Below are 8,339 nucleotides of genomic sequence, written 5' to 3'. Positions count from 1 at the left end.
CAGGCATTCTGGCTAGAGAAGTTCTCTGAAATATGATGCCAGGTGGTGGAAATAGACTGCAGGGAACTACTTCATACAATTAAAATCTCAAAGTCTTCTTACACTTTGAACTGGTTATTTGTGGATTCAATGAGTTTTGCACCTGTGGTAGTCACTTCTGCTTTGGCTGGAGGTATGAAAGGAGGCCAGTGGACTAGATGCTTTTGAAACAGCTCAAACATCTGTAAACTCTGTGGCTTTATTAAAACCTTTTGAATGAGCCCACACATGTTATCAAAATCTTCTTCTTTGCAAAAGAATCCCAAAGTCACTGAATGATCCAAGTTCAGGAACTTCATTCAATGGAGGGATTTCTGGCAGTGGAACATCTGGTAATACACTTTTCCATTTTCCTCATAGTCAACAAAAGGCTGAGTTGTGTGGGGATCCAGGTAGATGAGCTCATCTCCTAAAAATCCTATGAAATAATAGGTGCTATTTGGCTTTCCTCCTAATGAATCTAAAGATTGTGTAATCTTAAAACACACTTTAAATGCATCAACATTAATAGGATTAATTTGGTTGATGCCAAAGAGTAGGGCCACAATAAGCAGAAGGAGCCTCCAGACAGAGGCGTTCTCAGAACAGTTTATATCCCAGACAACACCATTCCAGGAACTAGAGCAAGTGTCATGGGTCAGTTTGAGAGGGCACATTTCACGCATTTTTTTTCATATTTTCAATGACCACTGTGTTATCCATCGAAACATAAACAGCCAAGGAATTTCATTCATCAACTAAAGCAAGTTTTTATTTTTCTTACACTTGTTCAACTGTATTTGGTCCAAACCATTGAACAATTGATTTCCCTTCTCCTTTTCCAATTTGTGCTATTTGATGGATAAAATAACAACAATCATTTCTGTCTAAGAAGCACTTTAAGACTTCATGGCATTGTTCAGGTTATTCTTGATGATTCTCCCAACACCATCCCCTTCCCAGGTGCTTGCAGATCAGGGCCTGGACCAGCATCATTTCTCCAAAACATAGCATGCATCCCCAACGCGTATCTCAGAATGGGCCTGTCCCTCCTATTGGTAAAAACTTCCTTCTGTATACAAACCAGAGAAGAGTGCTGATATCATACAAGTGCTTGGATTTTTCTACTTGAAGGTCATTCTGCTTCCCCAAGATCCAAACGGGCTCAACTGTTTCAGGTAATTCTTCTGGAGAGGTTGACAAATAGTTATATATCTTTCACACCTGGAAAGAAACCTGCTTCTCCCCTGGGCTTCAAAGTGCTCTTACTTATACTTCCTCTTTTCTTCTCTCTCTCTCTCTCTCTCTCTCTCTCTCTCTCTCTCTCTCTCTCTCTCTCTCTCTCTCTCTCTCTCTTTTACTTTTTATTTTGCATCCTATAATGAGATGTTTATTTAGGGCATGGGCTTGCAAGTTTATAGCCTTTAACTATATAACATGACTGTTTTTGACAAGTACTGCTATCCTTCACTATACCTTTTAAATATGCAGATAATATTGTACAGAGGAAAAAAATGCAGCAACAGAAGGCCTGAGTTCAAATCAAGTCTTTGTCACTTACTGCTTATATGATTTTGGACAACATAATTTGTTTTCCTGGCCCTCAGTTTTCTCATTTGTGAAATGAAGACACTAGACCAGATGACCTTCAAGATCCCTTCCAGCTCTAAATATGTAGTACTATAAACCTTCATTTTTATTTTATTGTTACTGTTATTGGATAAGGCTCAGAAGGAGAATTGAGCAATTCCTTTGTTATTTTTAGTATTGAAAATTATTTATATAAATTAAATTGCAATTCAAAGTATTAACATTTTAAAATAAAAATTGTGGAATGGTGATTTATTTGAAAAAATATGAGACATTTTCTTCTGAAATGTATGAAAGTATAAATTTTGAATAAATAAAAAAAAGTTCTCACTTTGTAACTGTGTTCCTTGATTCACCTTTATTTCTGGAAGCAAACAAATATTTTAAGATATATAGCAAATTAAATGAAACCTCATTTTGAATGCAATGTTTGAAAATTAACTGATAAATCATTCATCAGAAAATAAAAGTGAATGCAAATCAGGATTCAGTGAAGTATAAATTACCTAAATATCCAATCTTTTTAAAACAATTCTATATGCCAAGAAATACAGCAAAAATACTTTGGTCTCTTCTTGCGTAAATGAGGAGGGAAATATTAAGCATGATTTCCTACATATTTTCAACCAATTGCTTTAATATTGTTATCCAGGTGAAAGTTAACTAAAAGTAAATTATGTATTCTCTGGTGCAATAAAAGCATATATGTTCAGTGATGAATGCTAAATCTAAGTTAGATGAATTAGTAAAATGTGCACATGTGATCATTCAGAAAAAGTCCACATTATTAATAGAGTAGGAAGGAATTTTGAATTCACCTATTATTACAACCACATTTTATAGATGAGCCATCTGAGTTTCAGAGAAGGAAAATTATCAGAGAGATAGTACTTAGAAAAATCAGTACAATAATGGTTCAACTCGAAATCTAATATTTCTTTTCATTAGAATACATTGTGAACTCTACAACACAGCATAAACTTCAGAGATAACACTCAGTTCAGAATTTCTGCAAAAATAGCTGTGAAGAACATGAACAATTATGAGCAAGCAGTGATGTCTAATTTTTCATATTTTGTCATTTATCCTTTGTATGGTTTTGATTAAAAGTAGAGAGACTTAGTAATGAATTTATTTCCTAATCTAGGCATTTTGTTTTATTTCTTTAGTGTCTTCTAATGTGATACTTAAGACAAACTATTTCAGACCAATCCCACTGAATTCTAAGGCAATGCTTATAATGACATCCTGGAATTTTTTAGTCCATGGTAAGAAAAGTCCTTGAGAATGTAATTTTAACAAGCCCCCAGAAAATCAATTCATTTTTCCAGTGAATCAAAAACATGGTAATATCAAGAATAATATGCACCCTCCACTGTATAAACTTTGGTAATGAAAACAACAACCATAAATATCATTAGTTTACTTATTAAAGACCTTTATTCAAAGTTTAAATAACATTTATTTTAAGTACCTTCATTAGAAAGAAGCTAATAAATTCAGATCTATTTCTATTCTGTCTGTCTCTTCTCCCACTAATCTCATAGTACACGTATATGTGCATAATTGGAGATTGGACATTTCACTGAAGATGACACCCCGCAGAGTTCAACATCAGTAACTCAGAGTTCACTCATCAGTTCAGCATCAATAAGTTTCATTTCTTCATAAAAATAAAGATTTTCAAAGTGCTCATCAAGTTCCAATGATTTTATTAGGTAAGTAGCTCAAATATTAATGTACTCATTTTACAGTAGAAACCTTACAGAACATCTTATACCTGAAAGTGTGTAATAAGTGACATAGATCAGGCTTGAACACAGATTTTATGGTAATAAAAACAGATTTTTAGCCAAGGTGACTAAATAAAATAAATTTATATTTATTTGGTCACTATGAATTCAAACATGTTATAAATAATAATTTATGTTTACGAAGCTCATTCCTCAAAATAACCTTTAAAATAAATATGGAAATGGTCGTTGTCTCTATTTTATGGAAAATAAAATGCATTCATAGAAGTTAAATGAGAGTATCATTAGTATGTGGGGAATCCATAAGCCACATTGACGAACATATTCATTTTTCAAGTGAGGAAAGTAAGACTCAGAGAGGTTCAATGATTTGCTTAGTGTCAAAAAAAATTTTGAACCCATTTCTACACTATCCTCAAACAGTTCATGCTATCTGTCATACATAACTATCTGTGGAAATAATACTTGTTGCAATCCTTTTGTGTTCATTTTAAATCATGTTTGATTCTTCATGACCGCTTTTGTGGGGGCGGGGGGTGATGTCATAGTTATTGGAGTTGTTCAGCATTTATTTCTAAAGTTCTTTTTTACAGATGAGGAAACTGAGAAAAACAGCTGCAAAGAGCTTTAAGTGATTTGTCCAGGGTTAAATCCTTAGTAGGGCCAGATACAAACTCATGAAGATGAGTTTTCCTGACTCTAGGCCCAACACTTCATGCACTGTGCCTCCTGTATACCCCTAATTTTTTTAGGCAATGTTCAGAAAAGACATAGTACAAAAAATGTTGAATATGGAATCAGAGACTCTGGGCTTTGATACTAACCTTTCTGCTTATTAACTCAATGACTTTACTTCCTGTTCTTTAAAATGACATTGGTGATCTAGTTTATTTCTAAAGTCTCTTCCAACTTTAAATCCTATTATCATCCTACTAAATTCTGGGTTTAGTTCATTGTTCTCCAGAAAAGTCTAAACAAAATTTTTATTAGACAGTTCAATAAGCTGCCTCTTATAATCTGAGAAACTGAAATTTTTCATACATTTTGTTGTGAAGGTGTGGATGGTTAGATGAATCTCATTCTCATTTACATTGGATATTAATAGGTGAATTTTGGAGTATTCTGGGCCTGATTATCATTACTACAGTATGATGCCACAGCTAATAATAGCTAACATGATTTTTTTTAATGCAATCATTTGGAAAATCTTTGTTTTGATTTTGGAGAGAATGCTATCAAGAATTCTTTGGAATAATACCCTGTTACACTGTACAGTACAATTTTGACATTATGTTTTACACTACATTTTATCTTAATATTCAGCATATCATTAAATAGAAATGTTTGTTATTACTTTTGTCACAGTCTTTCATAATTTTATTTAATGTGTGAAAGACAACTTAAATGAGGAGAACCTTAAATTTTATTATAAGTTATTTGTTACTAAGTTACAAACAGCAAAATATTATATTTTCAATAAAAGTCATTTATATGATAGTAAATAATCATGAGATGATAGATTTAGACCTGAAAGAAAACAAAGTGGTCTAGATGAAATTTCTCATTGTAGAGTTAATGTAATTGAGGCCTAGAATAGTTAAGTAACTTGTACTTACTGATAAGCATATAGCACACACAGACACAAAAGAGGTCTCTTCTAAAAATAATTTGGAAAATCTTGCCAGCTTTTTTCTCACATTTTCATCACCTCCTCCACAAAATATCAAAGCAAAACAAAATAAAAACTCACAACTATACAGTAAGCATTGTGTATTATCTAAAATGCACACAATACACACGAACACACACAGAGACATACAATAAGATTTATATCTATTCTTTGTCTCCTGATCATATTTAGGATTCGTTAAAACTAGGGGAAGAATCAGGAAAAGATTCATGTAGATTTCTTCTGATAGCCTTGAAGCTTACAGGATTCTAAGAGGATGAAGTCAGAAAGTAGTGAATTACAGATATAAGAGATAGTTGGTACAAAGGAAAAAAGATGAGAGATGGAGTATCATGTAGCAGAAATAGGAAAGATAATTTGTACGTTTATTTGACCCCCATAGCTATGGTTAGAAGTTGTAGGGAACCAGCTAAAAAGAACTAATGTTACCTTCCTTACTCACCTACTCCCAAAATGAAACTTGATTTTTACTGGAGCATATGTTTCCTTTTCTCATTCTTGTAATGTTGTTCAGTCACTTTTTTTTTCAAATCAATTCAAAGAAAGGTTTAGCATCTCTTTCCTCTGTTGTTTGTTGCCATTGTTATTGGTGTATTATTTATTTTTTTATGTGCAAAATCTAAAATAGAGAGAAAATGTCTGTGTGTGTATGCTAACATTTTTTTGGTGTCTTTTCTATGAAATTCACATAGCTGTGGATTTCTGCTATAATTGCCTACTTTCCTATTGATGTCCATTTAGACTTACTACCATCAGATATGCAAAGATTCCTTCTCCTGAACATCTGTGTTTCCTGAAATAAATGCTAGAAAAACTAATAACAAAAGAGCTAAATAGTTATGAAAATAAATTAAATTAACCAATGTAAATTTTGGAATTTCTCTGGATTCAGTCTAGCTGTCTTACCACTCTCTTAGAGAATTCTTCTTTTTCTCTGTTCCTAAATTCACTCTTTCTGAAAGATTGACCTTTTATTTAACGGATGCAATTACACCTTTTTCTTTTCATTTCTTCAAAACTCTTTTAAGATTGTGTTTGTGTATGTGTGTATATACATACATACATATATATATATATCCATATATATACTCCTAGTCAATATTCATATTCTTTTTTCCTATTCTGTACCCTTTGCTTTATATGAATTCATATCTTTTCAAATGTCTTTTTAATTATATGTTTTGCCATTTTAATAATGTTTCCTATTACTCTGCTTTGATGTACCAAATTTTATTTAAACATGCTCTACCATAGAGATTGTTTCTTGGTTGCTATGTTTTTTTTTAAATACATGTTGGTAATAAGGCAACTATGAATTGTTTTTTGTTGAATGAGTGTTTTTTTTTTGGTGTTAATTGCATCCTCAAGGAATATATAATCTGAATAATACAATAATGAGGTCAAAGGATTCTATAAGTTTGTACTATTTACTGCATATTATAACATTACTCTCCAAAAAGATTGAATCAGTTTAGAGTTTCTTATTTTTAACTTTATCAAATGCTTCATAAACTTCTAGTTTACATCATTCATTTCCACGAGATTATGAGTTACTAATCTCCCCCCCCCATTTTTCTCCTACACACAGACACCAAAATAGTGATCTTTCCTCCAATCAGCTGTCTCCCATATCTTCCATAATTCTCCTCCAAGTTTCTGGTAAGTCATGGGTGTTCTCTATGCCCTAGTCCCTGTATATCTTATTTTCCAGTTACATGGAAAATAATATTAATAACTGGTTGTGTATATATTTAAACATTTGACTTTAAAACTTTGAATTCCAGATTCCTTCCTTTACTCCCTTGTCACCCACCCTTACTGGAAAGATATGCAATTCAATATATGTTGTTCATGTGTAGCTATGCAAAATATTTCCATAGTGAATATATTGTAAAAGAATGACTATATTGCCCTCCGTCCCACTTGTTTTGTTCTCTAATATTGTCATGTCCCTATTCAAAAGTGGGTGCTTCCACCTGCCCCCCCCCCAGCCTGCCCTGCCTTCCATCTTCATCCTCTCATCCCCTTCCCACCTATTCTTCTGTAGGCTGAGATACCCCATTTAGTGTGTATAGCATTACCTCGCTATGCCCAATTAAATGAGAATAAGGTTGACTTATTTCCTTTTGCTTCTATTTTTTCCATTGATTGTAACCATTTTCCCTTGCCTCTTCTATATGAGATAGTTATCCCAGTCTGTGTCTCTCCATCTCCTCTCATTATATTCCTCTCTCACCTCTTAATTTCACCATATAAGTATCATTGTTTCCCATTAAATTAGTCTTTGCTATCTATGTATAACTGTACACATATATACTCACACTCACAAATGTAGTCATATGACCATATACCCTATATACCATAACACATATATATACACACACACAAAAACACATATTTATTCCCTGCAACTATTCTCATAATGAGAAAAGTTGAGTTACAATTATTTTTTTCCATGTAAGCATATAAATAGTTTAACTTTGATAAGTTCCTTCTGATTTCATTTCCCTGTTTACCTTCTTATTATTCTCTTTTTTCTAGTATCTGAATGTCAAATTTTATAATCAACTCTGGTGTTTTCATCAAGAATTCTCAAAAGTCCTCTAATCCATCGAATGACCATATTTTTCCCTGGAATATGAGACTCAGTTTTGCTAGGTAGGTAATTCCTTGTTTTAATCCCAACTCCTTTGACCTTTAGAATATCGCATTCCAAAGCGTTGATACCTTAGTGTAGAAGCTGCCAGATCCTGTGTTATCCTGATTGTGTTTCCACAATATTCAAATCGATTATTCTTGGCTGTGTGGAGTATATTCTCCTTTATCTGGGAATTACAGTACCTGGCTACAACATTCCTTGGAGGTTTCTTTTTATGATCTTTTTCAACAGGAGATCTGTGGATTCTTTCAACCTCTATTTTGCCCTATAATTTTAAACCATCAGGGAAATTTTTCTGGAGAATTTTTTGAAGAATGATTTCTAGTTTTTTTTTTATCATAGCTTTCAGGTACTCCATTAATTTTTAAATTATCTTTCCTGGATCTATTTTCCAGGTCAGTGATTTTCCCAATAATATATTAAATAAGATATTTCACATTATCTTCTATTTTTTATTTGTTTGGATTTATTTAATAGTATCTTGATTTCTCATAAAGTCCCTAGCTTCCTTTTGTTCCATTCTAAATCTGAAGGAATGATTCTCTTCAGTGAGCTTTTGAGATTCTTTTTCCATCACGTAAATTCTGCTTTTTAAGGCATTCTTCTCCTCATTGCATTTTTGTTCCTC

At 32.7% G+C, this 8,339-nt stretch overlaps 1 pseudogene; it reads right to left on the bottom strand.

Annotated features, from left to right (window-relative positions):
* Positions 1 to 71: 71 nt before the first annotated feature.
* On the bottom strand, positions 72 to 1,200 carry LOC138165513 (cysteine protease ATG4A pseudogene; annotated as a pseudogene).
* Positions 1,201 to 8,339: the final 7,139 nt, after the last annotated feature.

This window comes from Petaurus breviceps, unplaced genomic scaffold, assembly GCF_028583685.1.
Source record: "Petaurus breviceps papuanus isolate PSGF00001 unplaced genomic scaffold, PetGlider_PUasm1.0 213, whole genome shotgun sequence".
Lineage (NCBI taxonomy): Eukaryota > Metazoa > Chordata > Mammalia > Diprotodontia > Petauridae > Petaurus > Petaurus breviceps.
The sequence above is the reverse complement of the archived record's forward strand: the minus strand, read 5'-3'. Positions and strand labels throughout refer to the sequence as shown.